General features: G+C 46.2%; 1 protein-coding gene across 5 annotated transcripts in view; it reads left to right on the top strand.

The window, feature by feature from the left end:
• The window catches only part of SERTAD2 (SERTA domain containing 2), an 84,780-nt gene that overhangs the window by 47,927 nt on the left and 10,030 nt on the right, over positions 1-26,823 (top strand). Inside the window, exons 1-3 of one of the 5 annotated variants that reach the window (XM_056343660.1) lie at positions 13,607-13,927; positions 14,185-14,314; positions 15,364-15,473. The exons of 1 other annotated variant lie outside the window; for it this stretch is intronic. The gene's annotated coding sequence lies outside the window, so the exon portion shown is untranslated. Of the gene's footprint in view, positions 1-13,606; positions 13,928-14,184; positions 14,315-15,363; positions 15,474-26,823 lie in introns of those variants that run through there. 3 more of the 5 variants (XM_056343662.1, XM_056343661.1, XM_056343658.1) reach the window with 3 other exon arrangements.

Genomic DNA, 26,823 nt, shown 5'->3' on the forward strand with positions numbered 1-26,823 from the left:
CTGCTGCTGACTCTGATGGTGTGTAGGGATCAGCAGGAAGAGAGGGACGCATGGGAATGTGCAGCAAGGGCCACAGAGAACAGACCATAGTTTTTGGCTCACAAGGATCCACAGTCTACGTGCAAGATGTGCAGGAAAGCCTGGGAAAGCAAGCCTGTTGTCAGCAGGTTTAAATGCATAGCCCTATTGGAAAGCGTGAAGGGATCTGCAAACCAGGAAAGATTGGAAGCCACAGACATAAAGCAAATGAGAGGTGCAGGCCCTGCCCTGAGGATGTTTACAATGTGACTTCGTGGATGAGGAAGGCTGGACTTGTGTTGGGTGCTCTGGAAATCAAAACACACAGCCTTGACTTTAATTTCCACAATAAGCCATCCTGTAGTTTCCTTGTGCTTCATTTCTTCAATTTGCAAAATGAGGCAGTAGCCCATCTGCTGAAATGACAGTCCGCTGCTCGCTTTGCCTGACCCGTTACTCCCAACGAGTATCCAGCCCCAGGAACTATCCTCCTGCAAATGTTTCAGAGCTGCTAGAGCCCTTCGTGGTATCAGCCTCATGGGATGATCCCGTTCCTTCCCATTCATGTGTGGTATACATCAGAGACGTACATCAGCCCTTCCCTGGCTCTGGTCACTCTTCCATTTCTTTGATAGAGCTGACAGCTGAGCAGGAGAAGGGATCAGGAACATATTTCTTCAGCATCTGCTCAGCCCAGGCTTGTCCTAGCAGAAGAGAGGATATTGGTGGAAAGGCAGAGAGAGGAACTCCACCTCCCCCCAACCATTAGACTAGGACAACCCTGGGTGGCTCAAAACTCTGATGTCCTCTTGGGCTCTGCCTTTGCAGGATGGTTAAGTGTGCCTGAACTGGGGACGTGCTAGTGAGCAGCCTGCTGCTGCATGGCCAGACTGAGTGAGCATTCAGTGAGTGAAGAGGAGGAGGATATGGGCCTCTATTGCAAGTAGGGAATTTCAGTCTCCACTCTGGCTTGCTCATGTTGCTTGTGAATGGAGGTCAGCAACAGGAGAGGCTGCTTAGCTCCATGTGTGCGTGTGTCTTATGTGGTGGGGAGCCTTGTGTGCCTGTTCTGTGTAAAGGAAGAAAGACTGTATGTGTCCTCTTAGCACAGTAGCTCTGTGGTGACAGCAACCCTCTCAGTATTGTATCTGTAATGCTGAACTATCTTCTAGCTTTTGGTGCCAGTTCTTCTTTCCCTGTGTCATCGGTTAGCATGATTTCCTTAATCCCTAAGATCACTAAGATCTGCTTGAAGGAGTCTGCAGTGACTCACTTTTGTCTGGGGACATTTGCTGAAGAAATGCAATTGGCTTCTTTTCCTTTTGAAAATCAAGATTTCTATTCTATTAAAACATAGTTCCAGGTTGAAGGTGGGGGAGAGCTAAGAAACATTAGTGTGGTAGGGGTGTAAACACCTTTTAACTTACAAGTAACTAGAGAACTACTTTGTGATGCATTCCTGTGTCTGAGATGAGTTTCGAATGCCAGCGAGATAATGAGATTTATCAAATAAAAAGCCTGTCTTTCACTTTGTTCAAGCTTGGCCTCATGCCTCAAATACATGGAGTTTAGCTCAGAAGCAGCTTGTAATTTGTATCACAAAACCACTGCGTGTAATTCATGATGGATGGTAGCCACTGGATACAAGAGGTTTGCAGTTGGGACGTGCTAACAGCTTTGGCTGACATTTGTGCTTGGTCAAAGTCACTGCAACAGGAGAGAGGACAAGTGCATGGTCACTACGAGGTTACTGTGGGAGGGGCTGAGGAGGTATCTGCCTTCATAAATCAGGGATTCAGATTTAATGTCAATCATTTTTTAGCATGAACATGCATGATACTCCAGATGCAAGGCACATTGCTGCTTTTAACACGTTAGGGCAAGATGATTCAGGATTGACACAGCTTCTTCAGTGATCTGGTAGTATACATCCCATTATTAGTATTATTCACTCCTTGTAGATGTTAGAAAGCTTTCTAACAATTACTGATACCTCTCCAGCTCTCATCCCCTCCTCAGTCTTTAAAAAAAAAAAAATAATTTAATTTTATCATTATTATTCAAACTCCTGCTGTACACATCCCCCAAGCAGGTGGGAGGGTGAGTTGGTGGGAGATGACTTGGCTTTGTTGGAACTTCACTTAATGCAGGGTGGGGGCAGAGAAAATGAAGCTAAATTACGCAGATCCTGAAGGCACAGCAAGTGTGCTACATCACTTGTGAGCATGACTAGAACTGAAAATGAATCACAGCCTTGTTAGACACCGTATGTGTCAGTGCATGTGGGCAGAAATATCATTCAGCGAGAGAAAAAGACAGAGACTACATCTTTCAAAGTGTGCTGGTCCCACTGAAATCATTGTAGTATTTAACCTAATGAGAGAGCTGTGAAATGGTGGGACAGCTGCTCTAGGATACTTTGCTACGTCGATTTTACTTCCTTTCTGAAGGTTCAGGAGAAGCCTGGGCCTCTCAGCAGTGACATCTGTTTTCTAAACCAGAAAAGGCTATAATTGCAAGTTTAGGTTTGAACCCACTTTTGAGGACTTCATAATACAACCACCAGGACTTATTCTGGGCTAGATTTGAATGTGGAGTTGCTTCAGCTTGTGTGTTCATTTTGCATTAGGAAGCAAATTTTATATGTTCTTCCTGTAAACTTTTGATGGTGCATGTGCATACAAACACACACGTGCACACTGAGCTAGTTCACGTATTCCAGCTACAAAAATCCAGTCTGGACCTGTAACCTTGATTCTTGCAGCTGTATAATTCAAACAGGACTTATTTCTAAAAGGGAAATTGATTTTACAGTTAGGTTGTAATGTGACAGAGCCACATCAAGTGATTTGATGGAGGGATGCTGGAATCGGATGCCCACTAAAATCTGCTATGTGCATGTTTGTATTCCAGAAGATACTTGACACAAATGATAGCCATGTTCTCAAAGAAGCTCTTCTGCCTCTGCAGAGGCCTAGCCATGGCAGCTAACGAGCAGCAGCCATCTTAAAATTCCCTCCCCCTGCACACCAAAACCACACTTTTTTTGAAGCCAGATGGAGTCAACTAGTGCATTGTTTCAGGGATTTCAGTTACGCATTTCTGTATGTTGTGATCGATCCTGCAATCTCCATATTTTTTTTTTTTTTTCCACTAGCCCTAACCCTGTTACTTCTCCAGCAAAGCAATGGGACCCATTTGTGGACTATCAACCAGGTTGCCAGAAGCATGTCTTCTGGTCTGATACTGCCAGCCTTGTATGGAGGGAGTCTTGTTCCATTTCTTACGAACTGAAGTGTGTCTGCTGCCTCCTAATAGAGATTAATCTGGCCCGAGTCTGCAATATGCATATTTTGGAGTTGTACTTCTCCACTGAGGCAGCACTTTTACCTCTTTAAGAGGGATTTCAGGTTAAGTTTTTTTGAGGTTGAAGAGGAGACTTTCACTTTTCTTGAAACCTGGGATCATCTTTGCTCAGCATAAATTGGAAGCTGTGGTAGGGCTGAGGTATGTTCTGAAATGACACTCAATGGAAGAGTTTGGTTGTTGACAGCACTGGGCTACCAGTGAAAACTTTAAGGAATTTAAAAAAAACCCCAACACACACACACAAAACACCAACAAAACCCACAGATTGTTAATACTGGTTTTCCTGAAAGCTCTGTTACAAGAATATAGAGCGGTTTGTATAGCTATTGTGAGCACTATAGGCTATAGACAGACTCCTGTGAAAGCAGCTTTAGATGCTGTTTCACAGCCTAACGTTTAACCAGAACAAACTCTTGTGTTATATTTTGTGGTTCTTTTTTTCTCTTCTCCTGTTTATATTCCCTTGCTTTCTCATCCATTGAGCGTTGGTATGGCTGTTTCTTGTTAATTGGAGTTTTATGTTCTGTCCCTGGTTGGCCTGTGCTGCTTTTGTCCCCAGCCTGCTTTCTGGTATTTTCTAAAGGCTTTTATCCTACTTGCCCTTCTGCCTGAGTCCATATTAGATAGGATTTCCTCCTAGGCCATGTCAAAGCACCTTGTCTTGAGTAGAACAAGGTGCATCTTCTTGTACTCTCTTGCCTGAAGAGGCTGAACACGTTCAGCTCCAACCACCTTTGCTAACAGCTCAGCTCTCTCCTGTAGCCAGGCATGATTGCTGTTTTCCTACCAAGAGGATGAGCCACAGGCTGGAAGGAGGAAAAGAATTGAGGAGTGGAATCAGCAGGGATGCTGTAGTACTATCTGCCTGACCTGTGCAGTCAAGGCAGGAGTAGCCCGTCAACCCAGGTAGGTTAATTTGAACCGTAAAAACTCCAGAATTCTTGGGGTCATGGTTGACAAAGTTTCCTCCGCAAAGCACAGCTAGTGCTTCCCGTGGCTGGCACTTGTCTTATGGCTGGGTCAGGTCCCAGTGCCAGGCCCTGCTGCTGAATTTGGGAAGACTGTATGCAGGAGAAGACAGGTGGTCTTTGCTGGTAATGTTTGCAGGCATTGGCCCGTGATGTCTTACGTAATTTAAAAGCTGATGATTCTAGACAGTTTTTAAAAAAGTGGCTAGAGATGGGTGATTTCTCCTTTATCCTCCTCCCCACAGACCAGGTGCTCTGTACTTTCTGAACATGCAGTGGTTTCTGAACGTTAAGAAGGATGTAAACTGTTTGCAGCTGATGACACAACAGTGCACCTCCCCCTGTCAAAAAAAAAAAAAGAGGAAAAAAAGGAGGAAAAACCACCATCAGTAACTTTTGAAAATCCTGGTCATCATGCGGTGTTCCTAGAATGTCCTTACTTATGAAATGGGAATAGCTTGTGGTTTTCTGACTCTTAAATGTGACTGGGGAGAAAGGCAGGGAAGGGATCCGTAGTTGTGACAAGAAAAAAAAAGTTTTAATTACTTAGAGCAGGAACATGTTCTGAAAAGTAAAGATTTTGGACTTAATGTGCATGGAACAAAAGGCCGTTGTGAGCTATGTACGAGAGTTGCTGAGAGTTTGTATTCTGCCCTTTTTTTCTGTGGGAGTTATTTCCTGTTGTTGACTAGAGTTCTTTATTTAGAACCACCTAGCTACTGAATGACGGCTCGCTTGCAAGAAGAAAGTGTGATTAAAACTTCCTAGGGCTTATTTCAAGATCTCCCTGCTTCCATTTATTTGAGGGGAATCTTTGCTAAATGAAAGAAAAAAGTTCAGAACAAATGCATTTCCTTCTCATGATTTCGCTCACATCAGCTGTCGACATCTAGAAAAAAACCGTAAGTTGGGAGTCTGAGGTCTTTCACCTGAACATCTCATGGAAGACAATGTTTCTCTAACAGAGGTGGTTTGGTTTAGGTTGTTCTGGTTTTAAAACCAAAACAAACCCGTGAAATGACAGGTGTCCCTTCTTGCTGGTTAAGAGCAATGCACCGGCATTCTTGGGGGGCAGCTCTTTGTACACACCCCACAACTAGAGGAGGAGTATGCACTTGCACTTTCCCAGCTGCTCAGATGAGAAAGTTTCCTTTGAAGAGCACTGCCAGCAAAAAGAGGTTTCTGTCTGCTGACCTGCATGGGAATAGTATTTGGGTATGTGTATGGAATCGAATGGTTAGCACTTTGTCATCTGCTTAACTTCTTTTGCTCTTATGGCAGGGCCTGAACATCCAGTTAAGAGTAAGGGACAGTTAGCAAAAGAGTTGGGAGTGGGAGGAATTAGCAAAAAAAAAAAAGCCCACGTGAAATGTTTACACTACTGGACTATAGGTGCAGGTAAGCAAGCAAAGTAACTAGGGTTTATTATGACTTTTTTTGCTTGTCAGGAATCGCACTAGGGATGTCCTCTGGGTGTGGGTGATTAGAGAGTGCTCTGGGGCATGAGGTATAGCAGATGGGCAATCATCCCTCCTTGACGTGGCTGGCCCCTGGCTGTGAGCTTCTCGCAGAGGGTGCCGGTTCCTGCCCAGCCGTGGCAGATAGGCTGGTGCCTTTCTGTGAGACACCAGGCTGCTGGCTGCCCTGGCAGGCAGGTCGTGGAACAAGATTTACGGCTCAAGACAGCCATTCCCATCTTCCCTTCAACAAATAAAGCTGAGAGAAGCTGGTTTGTAAAGCTTAACCTCTTTTCAGGTGATCTCTCTGTGAAAGAAAGAGGAGTGTGGGAGCCCTCTGCCCATCCCTTTGTACTGGGAAAGTTCATGGATGGGAGAAGAAGCAGGGAGAGCCTCAGTGCTACTCCTTGTGGTATGTTCTTCTCCTGGCTGTCCAGGGGTCAAACCAGAGAATGCCCTGGATTCATTAATAGCACCATCGATGGGGATGCAGCTGTTCCTCCTGGTTTCTCGGGGTCTACTCCTCTCCCTTGGATTGTTCCCCTCTGTACTCTCATCATGTCTCTGCTTTGGTCCCTCGCTAGGGCTAAAGGTAAAAAAAGGGAGCATTATTACTGTTTGAGAGCTGCATGTGGCTGTCTCAGAAAGCTGCTACGGGCTTTGGGAAGCAGCAGTGTGCCACATGCAGTGTCTGTGCCATCCTGTCCACAACATCATCCCACCCTCTCTTTTCTTCTCCCTCCCATTCTTACACATGCTGTGTGTGAGATGGGAGTGACCAGGCAGGAGATCTGCCTCTTCCCTCTTCCAGACCCCCTGCCCCATTTCAAGGACATTAGCACCCCAAAGCCCCTGTGGGAGGAAGAAAGCAAGCATTAGAGGTGTGAAAGGAAGGGAAAGACAGACCTTGATGAGAAGTAGTGGATTTTCAGGGTTTTTCTTTGTCCTGTTGGTAGACCCTAAATACTGGGTGGGTTTGCAGTGATTTAGTGTTTCTTCTTTGCTTGGGAATACTAATTAGGTGTAAACCTCTTTTAGCCTTTGGCTAATGGTCACTAAAAATGAACAGCTTCCTTTAAAGTGAGAGAGCATAAAAAAGGTTAGAGGAGAACTTAAATTAACTTGTGCAGTTCCCTTTTTATTCAGAAAGCTAAAATGCCTTTCTGACCGTTACAGGGGTGGTTTTAGGCAGAATTGAGAAATACATACTTCACCCACAGTCTGTTTACCTGCATATACAGTACAAGCTTTTGCTGACTCTTACCCATGCTAGCACGAGGGAATGTAGAGAGGCAAAATGAATCATTACCACGGGCATAGTCAGTAAAAGCATATGATGTACTCATTCACTCTTCTTCTTTTTTCTTTTTTTAAATCTCTTCTACATATAATCTAAGAAATCACACATTTTGTGAAGGGTTAAAACAGAAAGACTTGTGCATTCACTGCGTTGACTCAATGAGTTGAGTTCTATATGATCTTCTTTTATTTGTAGTGGAACAGAATGGCAGTGGGAGTTTATGCTACATTTGATGTTCTTGTGCTAGGTTTTTTGCCAGCTCCATTCCCCCCCCCCCCCCTTCTATATTTGGCCCTACAGATTCAACTTCTGTTTTATTGGAACTTGTTGTTTTGGGGGTTTTAGTGGTTGGTTGTTGTGGGGTTTTTTAAGAAGTGGTGTAGGTCACTCACTGTTTACTTAAAATTAGACCCTCAGAAACCTCTGTGAAAGGAGTACAGATAAACGTAGTCTGTAAAGAATTTTGTACATGGGACAGAGGAGGGATTTATCATTGCCAATTTACCTTGAAAACGCCTCTATCTTTGTTGTAAGCATTGCTTGAATCTAGTGGCTCTAAGAAGCTACAGAAACTAGTTCTAAATAAAATGCCATGCCCAAGCCCCCCAAATGGTGTTAAACGTGCTGTGTAGGTTGTATTCCAGCCAGCAGAAGCAGCTAAAGGTGGAAGCATTCATTTGGATGTCTTTGTATTGAATCCTGTTTTCATGTAGATAAGAATTGAAATAGTTCTGTTGTGGGGTTTTTTATTTTTTTTTCTTTCCCCTCCTCTCTGGTTAATGCATCTGAGCATGAACACATTAAACTCCAGTGACATGGTATTTAAGTCCTATATAACATATTGCAATGCTATATGACACCCTACATCAACACCATAGCCACAACACTGTTTTGGTTTTGCCCTCCCAGCCTCACATTGCAACTGTTGTACGATGCTTTAATGTGACAAATCTGAGCAGGAACATGCACTTCTAGAAACCTCTGGTCACCCTACTTGTGGCCCCATTTGGTCTATCAAGCCGTTGGCATCTCAGCAAGGTTGAGCAGTGCTAAACATATTCCAGCTTACCTATGCAGCCAGGCCTTTTGCAGGTTTCAAGAGTGTTTAAGAAGAGTGCAGGGGGCATCTGCACTCCAGAAATGCATGGCTTCACACAGCGCTCTGTTGGAGTAGCTTTGCTTCAGAAAAGGTCTGTTATATGTGCAGCGCACGTGCTAAGCCGGATCAGCAGAGCTGCTCTCCCTTGGTAAACAAGGAGCAGGTAGTCCATCAGCATAAGGGAGATGGTGGCGACCTCTGTATTGAAGCGTGTGTGTGGTTCACATTTTTGACAGCCCCATGCTGTTAAGATTTTTCAGGCTCATGTTGGGTTTGCGCTCGAGACTAGTGGGTGGCCGAAGTCTTCTGGCTTGATTGCAGCGACATCTGTTTACACCAGTGGTTAATTAGGCTGAAGACTGCCCATCTCTCTGTATCCACCCCCCCACCCCCACCCCCCCCCCCGTGTTTTTTCTCTGTTTAAAGTATTCCCTCCTTGGTTGTTAAACTGAGCCTTTGGTTTTATCTGCAGATATTATTTTTTTCCCTCTTAATCCACTGCCCCCAGTATGAGATGAATATCAGGACATCAGCGTAGCCTCTCTTCAAAGAAGTAACCAAGTGTTCCAGAGAAGAATGACTTGTGCTTGTGATAGAGACTGAACACTGAAAGGGAGAGAAAAGCAGCCTAAATTTGTTTGAAACTCAGCTCAATGCAAAGTACAATCCACTGTGTCTCGAGAAGAAAAGCAGAAAGGGGAGACTGTTTTAGGAGCCTGTGTGCCATGTGGACGGCGTCAGTGTGAACAGTCTGGCCTGGGTCAAAAATGAGGCACATCTTGCAGGTGATAGAGCCTGAATGGGATTTGAGAAAGAACACAGATGTTTATTAAAAGACAGAAAGATGTCAGAAGACACACAGCAATGGTAGGCAGCCTGAAACTTTCAGAGGACAGAGTGTTTCAGCTGGAGAGAGGATGATGCACACCAGCAGTCTCCAGAGGACTGGGAGTGCACAGGGAATTACAGGGGGAGGGAGTCATCTCTGTGCAAGAGGAATGCAGCAAAACCTCCTCTGACTAAGCCAGCTAATGCACACTGCGTTTTTTTCCTTTCCTGATAATCCTGTTCCATAATATTTCCTTAATAATTTAATATGCGAAGAGTAGCCCTTTTGAAAAGCCTCTAAATCACTGAGTCTTACTTTCAGACGAAACCTTGCCACCTTTGTCCTTGACATGCACTGGGGATTTTTACTGGGTATGGCTATTTGAGAGCCATCTTGGAGTTAAGGGTTTTTTTTCTTAATTACTTAATGAATTTACCATGTGGTTCAACCCTTGGTACTGCCAAGCAACAGCTTTCTATTACTGGACTGCACGGGCCCAATCCTGCGTTACTGAAGCCAAAAGCAGTATTTGGGAACAGACGTTGGCATCGAAATCTGTAGGAAGGCTTAGAATAACTATACAAAAGGGGTTAGTTGCACTCAGAATATTGATTCATGAGCTCCATGGTTTTTTGCATCTCTGTTCATTTTACCCAAGTAAGATCAACTGCCCAACTGGACATATAATATATGATACTGCATTAGAACTAAGGCTGCATTTGGTCATACTCATTAATTAAACTGATTTCTCCTGTAGTTTTTTTTTTTCCTAGAGAACTAACAGAGAATGATAATTAAGCATATTATGCATTCTAGGGAACGGAGTTTCTCCTACTGCCACAAAAACATTAAAGGAGAAAAACATGAACCAAAGCAAAAAATGAAGGGGGGGGGGGGAAGAGCTAAAATTGGAGTGTGAAGGGGGGGAAACATTCCTTCCTTCATTTTTAACAGCTTCCTCTGTGCCTTGGGACGTGTGGGGTAGCCTTGCTGCAGTGAAGAGTTGCACCAGCAAAAAAAGAAGAAAAGCAATTGAAATCTCAAGGAAAGCAGCCCACCTCACAGGTGCAGCTCCCTCCCTGCTAATGTACAGATGCAGACTGCAGTAATGCAGCACCCCAGTTTTTTTGAGGAGCTTGCTTTTATTTGTGGCAGAGCCTTTCAATGAAAAGGGCCTTGCTCCAGAAGGTCAGTATTGATGTCTGAGCTGGCCTAAACGGAGATGGCATGAAGGTCTCGGTGATGTTTAATCACACCTTTGCTTGTAGTGTGCTTGCTTCTTACCCATGAGACCTGTGTTGCTCGGTGGGGAGCACTGCTTTAGTGGAACGAGCATCCTTGGCTGTAGGCAGGCCCCGTGCTTAGCTTTTCCCAAGTTACTGTGCTGATGGGGTCTTTATTTGCAAAAAGTTGTCTCTCTTCAGGCGGTATTAGTTACTTGCCTGCCAGCTCCTGCATGTACTGAAGCAAAAACATCCAGGAGAAAATGAAGATGTGTTGTACAATTGCCTGATGAAATCTCATTGTATTAATGTGTGCTGCAGTTAGAAAGAAAAAGGCCAAGGATGCAATTAGAAACATAGGAGGCAGTTCACTGCTGCTTTTTTTTGAAAAACATGAGGGATGCTGATGTTTCAGCACACCAAATGTTGCTTCTTTTTCCTAATTAGCACACGTGTAGGCAGAGATTACCTGGCAGTCTAATGAATTGCCCTATGAAGTCTGGTGTCTGTCCCCCCCCCCCCCCCCCCCCCCCCCCAACCTTTCTAATCTTTGATTTCTGTGTGTTTGCTTATTTATCTTTAACACAGGACGGTTTTTGAAGGATCTGCAGGAGACCTGGCCTCAGTCAGGCAAGCTTTGACCATCCGTGCTCAAAGACAAGGCTATGCTTAGCCTATGGTCCATGTCAAGTCAGTACCGTTGTAGAAAAATGCAGTTTGGTTCCTTCTCTTTTAGTTTGTTGTCCTCATGTGTGAGCAGTTCGAGGGCCTGTGTCAAGGCTACGACTGCACAGTTAACCTCTGTGCTGCTGCTCCTTGGGAGGCCCTTGCATGTACCATTCCAAAATGGGATGCGTTTTGGGTGGCTCCTCCTTGCAGACACACAGACCTCTTCCCCCTGCTCCTGCAGGCTCTGGAAGCCTCTGCTGACACACTTCCTTGTACAGCATTTTGTGGCTCAGTTGCAGGCTGTTCCTCTGCGCTTACTAACGTGTTCAGGCAAACTGCATTTGGGCCTTGCAGACACCTTCTGGTCAGATTGCTCGGGAGCTGCAGAGCAGAGCTTCTGAGGAGGCCAGGAAGGCCTCATTAAATCAGGCACGAGGCAATGTGAGGAGCCGTGGCGGTAGGATTATTTGCCTTGCCTAGCCTAACCTTGTCCCGCCGCAACGGAGCCTCTGCTGTGCACAAAACGGAGGAAGAGGCTTTGCTTGTATCTATTTGTATCGTGACCTGTGCTCAGTTGAGAGTGCTTCTGAGTGTGGATGCAGGTTGTACTAGTTGTGTTTGGAGGAACAATCTGAGTTACAGCGTGACTAAAAACTCCTGCCAAGAAAGGCCCAGGGGAGTTACAGTAGGAAACAGAAGGGGCGGTGAGTTTTCTCTTATGCTAGTGTAAAATTGGAGCAACCTAACAAAGTCAGAAGCATTTAAAACTCAGACGATACTGAGTTTTAAAAGGCTCAGGCCTTTTACTACCGAGCATAACATGGCAAGATCGGAGCTGTGGATATCGGACTGGAGCCCAGCTGCTTATTTAGCAAATGTTTGTGGGTATGCCCATGGTGCCAGTGATAGTGTGCACACACCCAGGCACAGGGACTGTAAACCTGCTGCGGACTTTGAGCTCCGGAAGGCAGGCACTGCTCGGCCGGGTGCATCCGCAGCGCAATTACGCAAGGCCGATCCTGCTGTGTTACAAATCTGGTGTAAAGGAGGGCAGAATGTGCCCCTGACATTCAGTGGATATGGCATGCAAAAAAACCCCAGTAAAAAATGTGCAAATATTACAAATATTCTGGGTGGGTTTTGGGTAGGCTGGTACCACTCAAGCCCTAAAGAAAATGGGTATGTTCCTTTTTAGTGATTTTTTTCATTATTATTATGACTCTTGTAATTTCAAGAAAGGACTTGTTTCCCAGAGTAGAAGGACCAAATTTCAGTACCTTGCTGCTGCAAAGTATCTAGCCAGGGAAAGTTCTGGTTTTAATTTTTGCTAGTTCCTCAGCAATTCGCAAGTCACTTGTCAAAATTCAGTGAAGGAATGGTTCGTGATTTGCTTTGCAAATTTGGTTCAGGGCTACCTCTGCACAGCAGAGAGAGGGTGAGAGAGCTGGATCTCCTGAAAGGAATGGGTGGTGGTGCGGGTGGAAGGGGAGAGGTGTGCCAAGGCCTCAAGAACTGGCAAAGTCAAACGGTGGGTTTTAGATCTGACGCCCTTTCCTCCTGTTTCAGTGACTTCAGAGTATTAGTTGGAATACCAGTATGGGTATTTAAAACTCAGTTAGATGGGGTCTTTTCGATAATAATTTTAGGAATCCATAAAATCATCACTTAATCTCTTCCTGTTAAGGCAGATTCACTATTTTAATTGTTTTTTTTTTTCCTTTGTGGATTTTTGACAGGTATAATTTTCAGGTTAAAGAGATCTTCCCTCTAAAAGTATCCTACTTTTCCTTTTTGGTTTTCTAGCTGAAAATGGAACTTAATTTCTAACAAGGCCATCAGCTTGATTGATCGCAAATCATTACAGACCATTTCGAGCATAATACCTAAATGAGTCGTGATATTAACGACTAATAATCGCCTTTATGTTAGGTCTTAAAGCTTTATTGTCACGAAGTACAACCGGTTTAGTGGAACATGCAAGGCAGAATGAGCCGAGATGCTGCTGGGGCTGCAGCCAAGACTGTTGGAATCGCCGTTCCAGCACCGGCTGGGCTTGCAGTGCCTTTCGGAACACAAATCATGGAGGTAACTTAAAATAATCGTCGTCTTTCCAGATAGCGCCTGGTGCCGAGCTCCCCCCCCCCCCCCCCCCAGTCTTCGTGCGCTCGAACATCTCCGTTTGGCCTCATTTCTGTGCTTCAGCGGTATCCGCACAGCCCGAATTAGCAGCGAGGATCCCGCGGAGGGGGGCGGCTGCCGGCCTCGGCTCCCAGGTGAGCTCCAGGCGGGGGCGGCCGGCACCCCCGCCCCGCTCGGCCCGGCCGGGGGGCAGCTCCGCGGGGGGCCGGGCTGGCCGGGACAACCGAGCCCCCCCGGTGCCCCGGCCGGGTCCCCGCCGCCGGATAGCAGGGATACTTGTCATATTTGCGGTCGGGGCGCGCTGGCACCCGCCTTTGTCCCGGCCCGGGGCCCCGGCGCTCCCCGGGGAAGCCCCGGCGGCCGCTCTGCGGGGGCCGCGCCGCCCGCCCGGGGCCCGGGGCAGAGGCACGCGTGGGCAGCGCGGGGAGCCGCGGCGGGGCGGGGGGAGCGGGGGAGGGGCGGGGGCGGGGGGGGGCAGGCCGGGGCCGAGGCGGAGCTTTGACGCGGGCCGGAGGGCGAGGAGCTCGCCGGAGCCGCCCCTGTCGTCAGTGCTGGCGGCAAGTGCTGGGAGCCGGGGCTGGTGCCTCCTCCCTCTCCTCCTCCTCCTCCATTGTATAATGCTGCGTGATCGCAGCCGCCGGGGCAGAGCGGAGGCTTAAATCCTCACGCCGCCTGCGCCTGCCGCTGCCGCCGCCTCCACCTCCTCCTCCTCCTCCTCCTCCTCCCCCCCCTCTGCATCCCACCCGGCCCCTCCCCGGAGCGGCGCGGCGAGGGAGCGACATATGGAGCTGCTCTAGGGCGAGAGTTCGCGACCTCCCCCCCTCCATGCTTTAGTTCTCAGGTGGAGCTGCATGTGGTGAGTGGGGCTGGGGGCTGCGGGGAGCGGCGTGCCGCTCGGGGGGAGCAGGGGGCCGCGATTTCCCCCCCTACCCTCCCCCCCAGCTTTGCGAGCTGGCGGGGCGCGTTTTATCTCTGCCTTTAAATTCGTGCTCGGGGCGGGTGTCCTCCCCCTCTCCTCTGGGGAGGATCGTGCTGAGATGAGCAGAGGAGGAGAGCCGTGGAGTTGCTCTTAAAATACCATTAACCGCCCCCCCCCCCCCCCCCCCCTCCCAGCTTCACGGCGATGCGGGGGGATCCCGGCCCCGAGCAGGTGCGTGTGGTAGTTGGACATAAGAGTTTTCATCGGGGCTGCCGGGCTCGCAGGAGCCGGGCTCCTCCGGCTGGAGGAACCGGCTTTGCAGCGGTAAGTTCGCCTGAGCGCCGGGAGCCCCCGAAGCCGACAGGCTACCGCCTTCTGCTCCGTTTTCCCGGCAAGAGCGGGGACTTTCGGGTACCCCTAGAAGTGTGTGCTGTAGTGCCGGGAGAACTGAAAGGGCCGGGGGGGGGGGGGGCACACACTTTCCCTCCGCTGGAGCAAAGCTGACATATGGCTGGGCAGGACCCGCCTGGCCCCCGGCCGGACCCTTCCCGGGTTGGTGCCGGGGCGGCCCTAGGGCCGGGATCAGCCTGTGACCCTGAGCCATAGCGAGCCCCGCCAGCACGCAGGAACAGGCGTCGGGGGGGCTTTCTGGAGCAGGATGGTTCATCTTTTAGGAGCCGTGGTGAAAAAACTGTTTATTGCGATTTCCCTCAGGGTGAGGAAATGCTTTAAAAAGAAATAAATAGCGTTTTGGGATGCTGCTTTCATTTAGAGCTTTACTCATGTCAGTGTATCAGGATCTGGAAAGCTAAGTTCTCGTTAAGTATGAAAATAGGAGTGCAGTTACCTGCTGTCACTGCTTGCATTTTGTGAAGCACAGCTGGAAAACCCATGGCCACTTCTGCTGAAAATCCGTGGAGGGGTTTGTGTGCTGTCCCCTGGGACCCTTGGTGGCTGATTTACAGCTACGGGTCGGCTGCTGGTGTAAAATACACTGAATCTGCCCGTTTCACCTCCATCTGGGGGGGCTGTGAGCCCCTTTTTTTACCCAAACTTCAGCAGAGCATGCCAGACCTGTTGCGTGTGACAGTCTGTTCAGACAAGTCCAGAGGTCTTAGGATGAGGAAAGTCCAGGCTTTTTCAGCTAGTGCCCAGTGAAGTCAGCAGGGTGGCTCTCGCTGCCGTCAGTGGGTGCTGGATTTGGCCACCATAGAATGTGCTATTGCACAAACAATGGTGGTAGAGGGTTTGGCCGCCCCCTAACATCAGTTTTATGCTTGTCTCTCAAATGGAGGAAAGAGTTTTTCTGTTTCTGTGAGTTGAAATGACACTTCCTACCTTTTTATTCTGATTTTTTTTTTTTTTTTTTTTAGGGATTCACCTGCACAAATGAAGGTGCCTGTGTCTTACAGGCTTCTCACAGGGTACAAAATTGACAGAGGCACCTCAGTTTCCATTTAAGTGCACAGGAAGCTTTCACATGGTAAAATGAACTGTAAAAACGAATTATGTTTTCTGAAAAGTTCCTGCTGCTGCTTAAATTGCTGTAAGAAATTAAGCAGTTGATTAAGCAGGCTAAATTGAAAGTAGCCCTTTCTGCTTCAAGGTAAAATGCATACATTTTTACATAATAAGATGGTATCTTTGGTGTCTGATTTGACAAAGTGAGCTAGTGGTGGTGATAGAGATGGGAGGAGGATTAGCAGTTTGTGCTGCCAGGCAGGTATCTGAGAGCATGTCCTAGGGAATACTTCCATTGTCCAGGGAAGTATTGCAGCATCTAACGTAGCAGCTGTGGATCTTCCTCCTTTCGTGACTGATCCTACTTCCATTTAAGTTGGTAGCAAAAACCACCCACTTCTTTTCTGCAGGAACTGGATTGGACTGTTAACAAATGAGCTAGACTTCGTGCATATTAAAACACAGCTTTGATTTTCATGTCAAGCTGATTTCTTTTTCTCTGAAGCCGATTAAAAACAAACAAAAAGAAACTTGCTAGCCGTAGGTACTTCAGGTTTTGTCTGTAGATGAAGCAGTCTTAAAGAGCATTAAATATGTCTGTAGGTGCTGATTTATAAAGAATTGTAATTGTATTCCTTTATACACCTGCTCTTTTTAATGGGAAAGATGAAATAATGAAAGCCACTCAGTGTTTTGGTGGAAATAATATAAATAATCTAAGCACTTGTAATTGTCTACCTGAGAGGCATCAAGGAGTTTGAGGTAATGCCCTAATATCAAGGAAAGCCTCAAATTTCGTATTCTAAATTATTTTGTTTTAGCTTTCATGAGGTGCAACAATCTTATGCGATGTCTGGTTTGAAGGATTTTGCCATCATTTACACAAGATGCTTTTATTTTTCCAATAAATAATTCATAGGGAAAAAAAATTTGTAGGAACCCTGACTTTTTTCGCGCTGTTGTAAAACACTCCTGGCATAGTTCATCTCTGGCAGTGCTAACACTAGACAGGTGATCCAAAATACTTGTGACTATTTTTGCTTTTATGTAACATCTTAAAATGTAATCTGTCAAGCAAGGAGAATGCAGTACTTTGAAAGTGTAAGTAGTCTTCTGGTGCTCTACTTCTTGTAAGGACTGGGTAGTAAGAGAGACACCTTCTTTTAACTCTGCTTTGTATGTGTAACTGGCTCGTGAGGAGACAGCTCCCGTTGCAACAGTTCCTTAACATGAACACGCACACAAATCGGTACCAGAAATGGCAGCTTTCAGTTACCAAGTCCAAAGATCAGGAGCGTTCCAAAGGAGAGAGCAAGGTCCAGCTTAAGTGTAAGCAGGTTGGCAGTAAGCAAAGATCTTTAGTGTAGATGAACACTTTGCTAATTACTAGTTTGTAGGAAATGGAATTTGCCGATCTGAGAACAGCGCTCACTTTCTTCAGGGGGATATAATTGCATGTTTTCTGCCACTTGTTTTATTTGTTAAACTTCTATCAGTCAGAGAAACTGTGCTGTCACAAAGAAGCATCTGGTTTTTGTAAGTGGGGAGAGACCCTCAACATGTGTTGGTTCTTTAATTCTTTTATAAACAAAGACAGTTTTTCTGTTTGCTGTAGCGGAGGATTCAGGTTTGTTCAGCATTACCAATGCAAACACTCTGACAAAAAATAAGATAACAATGCTGATGCTTCACACAAGTGGGCAAAGAAGGCCTTGTAAATGCAGTGCTCACTCTGCCATTGGGTGTGCTGAAGTCGAGCAAAAGAGGCCGAAGCGAATGTGTGGCTGGGAGACAGCAGAAGTTTTGCGGTGGACGTGGGCCTGTATGTCCTGCTGCGTGTACAGCAGCAGCCACAGCAGGGGTCCCTACCCTCCGTCTCGTGGCTGCGTGGGTATTAAATGGCACGTTGTTGTGCAGAATAGAAACTGCATTTTGTGTGATGTTGGCTTTGCTGGTGGCTCCTGGTGAATGTGTCAGATGCTCAGTGTCATTGTAAAGTGGCCAGGAGGAGCTGTGAAGACATGCTAGACCTGCAGCTGGGAGATTCCTCCAGCACACAGGGGAATTCCTGGGTGGGGAAGGGCTGATTTGAGGGGCATTTCCCAAGGGGGAGCTGGGGGTGGTCTCCAGGGGCATCGGGCAGCTGGTAGGTACAGCCTCGTTGGTCTTCTTCAGAAATGGTTTTAAGTTGTGACAAGGAGCAAGATGGGTTGAAAGGACTGAAGAAGCTGTCAAGTCATCAGAGAGTGAGTTTTCGGTTTTAACGTGTCCCTCTGAGGCTGGGCGCTCCGCTAGCTCAAGTGAGGCTGCGGCCACCACCACATCAGAGTGACTGGATTCAAGCTGCTGCAGTGATATTAAGAACATGCTTAGATCCCTGCGTTGGGCAAGTTCAGACCATTATTCTTCCACATTAAGGGGCCAGGTTCAGTACTCTGCTCCGCTTGGTGCGTAAAGCCATATAATGTCTGAAGTTCCCAACCTGTATAACATGATCAGTATTTTGAGGAGCAGTGGGCTTAAGGAGGAATTTCTCATTAATATCACTCTGGAACAGAGTTTTAAGTGGCATTGAATGACAGGAGTCTCTGTCTGTGTAATTATTGGGAACCACGGGCTGTTTACTTTGCTTCTACACCAGTGAGATGTATTGGATTTCATCTGACAGCTTCTGTTTCCAGTAAAGTTAGAATAAAATTTTTATTCTTAATACAACAAAATACAAAGAGAAAAGTGCAAATGTGGGTTATTTTCTTTTAATGTTATTTTTAAAATTGGGCAGTATATGGAAGTAGCAGAAGAAAGAAGTTCCCCTTTTCAAAGGAACCCTGAGTTGCTGGAAAGATCTAAATTTGCCCTGAAACTTGCTCGGATGATCTGTAACAAGTAAAACTGTTTTCTTGATCCCAGATTTTCCAGTCCCCTAGGAAACCCTTGTGCTCTCTGAGGCACACTCACCTTTTAATGGAACTGTGACAATTATCAGCTGCTTTCTTACAGTTTCTTATAGTAGCCTGTAACATTAGTCTTCTAAAAACTCCTGTCATGCCAGGCAGGCAATGAGGTTGAGTGAACTGCACTACAGAAAGAACCACCCATGATTGGAGGTAAACTATGCGGATATATGTTGGGGTGGAGGTTGAAAGGAGCGTGGAGGGCATATTTGAAGCAGACTGTGCAACTGCTACAGCAGGTCTGACTAGTTTGAGATGCCTAAAGGCAGCTTTGTCTTAACTTCAGGTAGCTGCAAAATGAAGTTTTAAAACCTAATTCAGAAATACATCATCATCTTCCGGTGCCTCCGCAAACTCTTGACTTCTCATGTGTTTTTACAGGCGCTCTTTCACCTTGGAAGAAACATTTAATAGATACACATACACGTGCATGCATATCACTTGCATATTTTTAAAATACATGTTTCATCAAGATAGGAAACAGGCGTTCATACTCAAACCACAGTGGTTTTTTTAAACAGTGGTAACATTTTGCTTTCTTATCACGCTCTGTGCGTGTGTATGTGTGTGCATGTGAGAGAGAAGCCTCTCTATTTAAGCATTTTTGACATGGCATGATTTGTTGCCTGTTGGTTCTTGTGCCTTCGCCTGTCCCTGTGTAGGAGGAGTGACTTACACTTCATTAGTCTGTGCTGCGGTCAGAAGGATTTTGACCAGAGTACTCTCATGCCGGCTGTCCCAGGAGTACAATAACCTGCTTAGGTTACCCTCCTGTCATCTAGCTCACGGTCTCCCTTACCCTCCTCCTCCATCTGTTTGGCATAACTGGCTCTTCTCAACAGCTCTTCCCCTTTCCTCCCCTAACTAAAGTATTCCACAAATAACTTGCAAATGAATAGAAGAGAGAGAATATTTTCTGTGTGTGTAACGTACAGTGTAGAGCTTCCTGTTGCTGCTGTGCTTTCCCTCACTGGCAGTGGAACATACGTGATACATATGTGCTCTTATGTGTTGAGTTTTTCTGTTTGATTGGTTTTTTTTTTGTTTTTTTTTTTTTAATTTGGGGAATATCGGTATAATACTGTCTTGGGTGAGGTGAACGGGTTGTGCTTGAGTGAATATGAAATGAAGTTTGGGCCATTTTCAGTTTCCTGATCTCTTCTGTATTTTCCACTCCCAATTTCCAAAGACTCGGTTTGTGGGTTAAGTTTGTACCATGTTAATTGACATGTACTAAGCCTGCTTTGAAATACAGGTTTAATGCACATGTTGTTAAAATATGCTGTTAAAATGGTGTCCCCATATAAATTTAAATGATTTATTTGAGAATGTTTAATTTACTACGTAGAAGTTCTGTGGATCCCATGGTGGCTGTTTTAAAGGGTATCGCTTTGGTGTAGTAGTATTTGTTGTGAAATCAAGCAGATGCCATCAAAAATGGGATCTCTTTTTGTCTCTTAACTTGTGGCTGTTGCAGTTTGAGAGTAGTTCAAGGCTGGCCAAAGTTCCCTTTATCAGTTTTCAGGCGACTTCGTAGGATGTGAGAACACATGCTGTATTTCAACAAACACAAAAGCTTTAGTACCCTGGACTGAAAGGCCAGCAGTTATCATCTTGTCTAACATCACTTAACACCATCTTAGCAAACTTTCATGTCAAACTTTAACTACCTTTTTTTTTTTTGTTTGTTTTGTTTTCACTGGTGGTGGAGAAATGTCCAACAGCTTTTCCACCTCTTTAAGAAAAACATGGGGGTGAGTGGGCGCTTTTTCACAGAATATACTTGTTTTCAGGGCTGTGTTCACTTCAGTTAAGCAAAAATGTTGAAAACGACTCATATGCTGTGTAGCTACTTAAAAAAATGCCAGGGAAACACCTTTCCTTTCTCTTAACTCTCAGTAGTGAGAAACTGGTTAGCAAATAAAATCTGCAGGCCAGGAACTAAACATGACTTGTCATTGCTGGGATGTATGTTGCATTTTGCAGTATACGTTATTTTAAGAGGTTGGGTTTTTTCCCCCCTTCCTCTTCTTCCCCCATGCCATTCGCTGCTTTTCAGTTTGACTGTGATAATTTATTCAACACTGTTTTCAGAGCAATAACCTACTTTTTGGCAAACGATTCGGTTCTTTCCACAGTAGCACGGGTATTTTTTTCCCCCCCATGTGTTTATTAAAGGTCTACAACAAGAGGGGAAAAAATAAGGGGTATCTTTGGGGAAAAGATGCTATGATACGCTTGAAAGCGAGGATTCAATCCAAGTAATTATACATACATGAGGAAAAACTCTTCTCTTATTATACACAAAGGGGTCTCGTCTCTCTTGGATGCATGCACAGTTCTCATTAACCTTAGTAGAAATTATACCCATCGAGTGAAGATGGGTCTACAATACCCGGTCCCTACGCATGCTAAAAATATCAGCTAGACCGTGACATGCGTGTGCCAATGGAGATGTCTTGTACAATATAACACAATGTTGCTGTAATACACTGTTCAGAGCGATGTTGTGGCGGAGGAGGGATGCATAGCCAATCTTGCTATTTCATCATTCTCCCTTAGAGTCTGACCAGTAGCATCTTGTTATTACAGGCATGTAATTTTAGCAGTGAAAAGGGAGCGTGCGTTTGCTAGCCTGTGTCACTTTCTGGTGGCCGTGCTAGCTCTTTCTGATTGTTTTGAATTTAATTTACAAGTAAGGTGCCTCTTTTTAGCCAGCACTTTCGCTGTGCCGATGCCTGCCGGCTCTGCAGTGGGGAGAAATGGAAGGCAGTCAGCCCTTGGCTGAATTGGGCCCTGAAGCAGTACACAGTCGTCCTAATTGCTGCTGCTCCTCTGCTTGAAGAGATTACGGCTCTGGTTCTCCCAGCATGGAGCTGCGTGCACCAGCTCTGGCGTGGCTCCTTGCCTGCTGGTGGGGAGATCTCACTGTGCTGTGGTCTTGCTCGTGGGACCTCCTGCTCATGTGCAGGGAGGCCCAGAGTGCCAGACTTGGGGGGGGGGGGGGGGGGGAACCGAACAAAACCCCAAAATATGAATGTGGAGCAGAGGGAGCTTCTTGGCTGATCCCGGGGAGGCATGTGTGTAGAGGCCCTCACATATTTTTTGGGTGACAACAAGCAGAGTCTGCTGAATAATCAGCTAATCACGTAGTAAAGTCAGAGGATCTGGCCTGGTGCTGTGCCTGCTTTTCTTTACTGCAGCTCCGATTTCCTACTGCTGATGCCCAGGTGTGTAATGCAGCTCCTGGTCCTTGAGCTTTTGATGTTGGCAGCAGAGTTGCTCAGCCCATGTGTACACAGCAGTATAATTTCATTCATGCTTGACGGGCCTGGCTGCTTCCTTAACACTGCCACGTGGAGACCCGAATTTCAGAATAACCTCAGCCCAGCTTTTTTGGGTGGCTTTTTGAAGCAGAGTCTCAGCCAAGGTGATCCCCAGCAAGGAGGCTCCTGTGTGGTGGCACGGGCACTGTTGTGAGTAGCTGGTGTGTGTAGCCATCCTGGGGAAGGGTGTAAAGAGGATTTGGCACAGAGATGACCCAAGGAGAGGGGCAGCTTTGCCCTCTTGCTGAAAATCCCTCACCCCCCAGTGACTATCCCTAACAAACAGTTCCCGATAGTGGGAAGGGGGGAATCCTCCACCCTGGTTTGGCTCAAAGCAGGTACTGCCTGGGGTTGGTGGTCAGTGTGGCTGTGTCTACACCAGGTCTGCGAGGGGTTGAGGTGGCGTTAGCAATCATCGAAAGCCTGTTTCATAAAACTTCCAGTTAAGGACAAGACCAAAAAAGGGCAGGCTGGCGTTCCTGGTTGCATCTGCTGGGCGCTGGCGTAAGGATGCTGATGGGACGTCCTGTCTGAAGCAGAACATGTGAGAATTGTCTCACATGGCCAAGACGTCCTTTGAGATAGAAATTACTTCTGTTGGACAATCCAAACCTGTTCTTTCTTCCAGTAAAGACCAACTGCCTTCCTGTATGTGAATAAAACCTCTTTTGAATAAATGTTTTCTAGCCCCGGTATGTCACAAAGCTATATTCCCCCCCTCTTGCTTCGTACTGAGAAGAAGTTGCCAGAGTTGCTCTGAGCTTTTGCTCTTGACTTCAGCCTCACAGCTGGTTTGAAATAAGCCTAGCTAGCTTTCCATGCACAGAACCTGTGCGGTCTTGTTCACCTTCTAATTCTGCCAGGGCAGTCTTTAATGGTTTAACGAGCTAACAAGTGCTCGTCTGATTTAAACTTGCATTATGTTCTGCTACCCTGATAGAATTCCTAATATTATAAACACCCTTAATAACATAGCTATAATCTAGAAAACCTGCTCTCCTTTTTCCAAACAATTACTTAATGAGGCAGTAATTTATTCTAAGCTGTATTTATTGGAGCCCATTCCAGCTTTATCAGACATACTCTGTTTGGTGTGTGCAGTTAGTCAAAAACATTAAAACTGCTCCACTCCTTCCAAGGGAACATGTTACATTTAGCAAACTGACAGCATTAGAAACTGTTTCCAATTTAATAGAAGCATATGTTTCCTGCAAGACTTAACACACTACAGAGTCGGAGATTGCCTTAGACTGCGGCTTTGCCTTTTTTTAGCATGGTGAAAAGGAGCTGAAAACTGAAGGCAGAAGTGGAGTTTGTAGTCATGTTTTTGGTTGTTTTGCCCGCTTTTGTTTTTTGGAGAGCCTTGTAGCAGGGCTTCGGCAGGCTGCAAGTTTAAGAAACTATCAAGAAAGTAGTGTGGGCGGTGCACGGAGAGCTCTCGCTCCAAACGCAGTTTCTGATCATTAACAAACAGCAAGAGCTTGCTTTGCCCTCTGGGCCTCAAATAGTACAGTATGCAACAAGGGAGCGCAGGCAAGGCACGGGGATGGAAACAGTAGGATCAGATTACAGTTTCAAAATATCGCTGGAACACGTTGGCTGGCGTTTACACTATTGACTGGCTTTATAATTGCATTGCTTATTTGCTGGGGAAGGCTTCACCTTACTTTCTGATTAACACAGACACTCCTTGGGGAACCTGGGGACTCCAGGCTCTGAGTACTGAAGTCAACCCCCACGAGAGCTGCATGACTTCAGATGCTCTTCAGATGAGAGCCTGAGCTTCCTCTGATGTCTTGTCTCCTATTTGCCAGGAGGTTTCCTTGCACAGTCCTTAACTAAGTCCTGCTTAGATTAGCCTCTGAAAGTCGCCCACTTAGGTTTTCCTTTCTTATTTCGATTTTAACTTGAGACTAGAAAAGACCCCTGTCGCCCAGCTGAACTGCTCTCCCCCAGTCTTCACTTGCGGGTGCCTAGAGCGGGGGGCCAAGGCTGCCTTCCTGTAGGAAGGAGGGAAGTGCCTGCCTTGCTGAATGCAGGAGTGGGGTGCTGAGCAGCTTTGCTTGCCTCTCTGCTGCTTCTGGAAGAGCCAAGGTTTGCCCATCCACCACAGGAGATGGGAAGAGTTAGGTCCCCATAAAATGTATGTGAGAAATACCTGCCACTTAGAGTTACTGCTGGCAGTGACAGCCTTGCAGCAAAGGCTTGCAAACAAAAACAATTCCCTGTACTCTCTGGAAGCACAGAGCTACCCAGGAGGCCAATTTTTTGATACAGCTCTAAAGGAGAGTTTTATAAGTGCTTATTAAACCTCACTCAGGTTAAAAAAAAAAAAAAAAGGCAGCCAAAATTAATGTGAAATGTGTGTTGGGGAAAACAAACCTTGTAAATGGTGAATGTCTGAGCACTGGGTCTGGAGTGGACAAGAAACCCCAGCATAGCTCTGCTCCCTGTAATTCTTGTCTAGGGTTGGGGGGTTTGTTTTCAAATTTGCATGTGACATGAGACCCAGTTCTTAGCAGGCAGCGGTTGTCAGGAGTCCTTTCTAGCCAGGCAACATGGACGCATTACACTTCAACAAGTAAAATCTGCATCAGATCCTAGAGAAGCAGCTTTGCAAAAAAAACCCCAACAAAAAACAACAAACCCACACCACCCGTCAGTGTACAAATTGCAAGCCAGCTGCAGCATATTGAACGTAGCTGTGCGTTACTGCGTGGTACATGCTGTACTAGCTCCCGGGGATGCTGCCGTGCCAGGATTTAAAGACCCTGGTGTCAACAGATGAACTCTTCAGGGAGGGGTGATTTTCATCATGCTGTGGCTGTCGCCTCTGAAAGTCCATGTTGCTTGTTTGCTCCAGTCCTGGAGTTAAACCTTGACACCTGGGCTGTACAGCTTTCTTCCTTGTTTTTAGCGAGGTTGGGAGAGGGTGCCAGATTTATGCTGGCGCTCCCTCCGCTGTTTCTCTTCCTTTCCAACTTCGAATGGGAGGAGGATGCTTGCGCTCTGGGAGGGCAGGCCAGCTCCCAGCTGCCAGGGCAGGTTTGCTGTGCTTTGCCAGGATCCTGCAGGCCAAGGAGCATTGTTCTGCAGTGGGTGAGCCCATGGTCCAGCCCTGAGGGGGTCTTCCCAAGACACCAATGCTCTCCCTCCCTCTGCCATGGCCTTGGGGATGTGGGAACAGGGATGGGGAGAGAGAGGTTTACCTGCTTGCCTCCCAGGATCTAGGGGACAGATACTTTGAAGTTGAGTTGTGGAGACTGATTACAAGTTCAGGTGGTCCCTCAGGCTGGATCTGGCAGCACTGAAATGCCTCACGGCAGCCCATCCTGCCTCTGCTAGCTTAGAGGATCTAGCCCTTGTCTTGCCAGTTGAACCCAGTTGGCACAAAAGGCCTTTTTATTTTGGTCCTGCAGCTATCTATGCCAAATTCTGATCCTGCTGAAGTCAGTAACAAAACACTCATTGACTACCGTTGGGCCAGGATACAGCCAACGCAGCCCTCAAGGATGAGGAGCGAGGGATGGAGGAGAGGAAAATAATATTTCATGTGCCAGAAGTGACACAGAAAATGCTTTTGTAATTTACTGGGTAGAGTCTCCAAGAAACCCTGGTGAGGCTCATTTACACCTGAGGTTTGGGGAAACTTCGTTTTGCAAATGAAATGTGCAAATTCAGTACTCCTTGCTGTTCAGGCTTTTATGGGGGGCTTTTGTGTGGGTTTTTTTTTTTTTCTCTGTGCACATGTGTCTGTGAAGTTGTGGTTTATTTTAATCTCAAGTTGCCTTTTTCTTTCTTTTTTTCCTCTTTCTCATCTTTCTCTCTTTTATTTCATTTTTTTTCTCCCCCCCTCCCCCTCCCCCTTTTGGTTTTAATTACCCAAGATTTCAGAAAGTAACCAGTCCTGCTTTCAACTCCACTTTTTACACGAGCCCCTGCTGTTCATGTCTGTCTTTCGTCTTTTGGCTACATGGGGAGGAATTGTTGCCTGTGGACTCTGGAGTTTGATGCTTTTACCTTTTTGAGCAACGTCGTGTTCATTCTAAAACTGAACCTCACTGTATGAAGCTGTTCATCCTCTAGACTGACTGATAGGGTGGTGTAAATATGAGTGGAAATGTAACTTTTTAAAAATCCTTTTCTGCTGTCCCTCTTGGTGTTTGGTTCCTCTTTTTCCTTCCTGTCCGCCTTGATGAGCGGGGAGGGACTAGTGGGTTGTGGAATTGTCTTCCAAGAAAAGCCCTTGGCATTTTAAACTAAACTGTTAAAAATCTTTGAGAATTAACATTAAAGGGTGTTTTTGTTATTGGTGCGATAACCAAATCACTTTCCCCTTCCGTTTTTTATATATCTAGTGCTTCCCTATGCCAAACTCCTAATTATTAAAGACTTCAGAAGTAGTCCAGCAGTGACAAGAGACAACGTCCCAAGTACAATCAATAAATACAATACTTCTTTCATGATGTGCAGGTACCTCTGTCCTCTGGAGAGCGAAGGATCGTCACTAAGTAGGCTCAGAGACACAGTCAGGCATTGCACAAGCTTTTTCTGTGTTTAATCGATGACGGTTGACTCCAGAGAACCACCCGCTCCAGGCTGATTATCTCTTCTACTGAGCCCCAACTGCATTTTTTTCCAGCTCTGTCTGAAGAGAATGCAGAGCCAATAAAAGGAAGCTAAATGACATGCAAATGAAAAAAATATATATTACTTTTGTTTTTCAATTAAGAAAAGCCAACTCCCAAACAATGCTAGGGTTTCTCTGGCTCTGAGGCGCGTGCAGTTGCCCTAAATGGGCAAAAAAGCAAGTTGAATCTTTCTCAGGAACAATGGTTCAGCTTTTGGGCCTGGGTCTTCCAGAGCTGGAGCCAACTGGTGGAGAATATTGGGGAAGATCTCCAAGTAACTCCCCTGGCCCCAGTCCCTGGATAAATGCAGTTTTTCCATTGCCTTTCTTCAGCTTTCTGGTTCCACATACCTAAGTAACATTGAAAACTAACTTGCATACCAAACCCCTGCAACACCCTTTATTAAAACAACAACAACAACAAAGCGATATCCCATCTCAGCTCTTAACAGTTGGCCCCAA

The sequence above is a fragment of the Falco biarmicus genome, chromosome 6 (genome assembly GCF_023638135.1).
Source record: "Falco biarmicus isolate bFalBia1 chromosome 6, bFalBia1.pri, whole genome shotgun sequence".
NCBI classification, from domain to species: domain Eukaryota; kingdom Metazoa; phylum Chordata; class Aves; order Falconiformes; family Falconidae; genus Falco; species Falco biarmicus.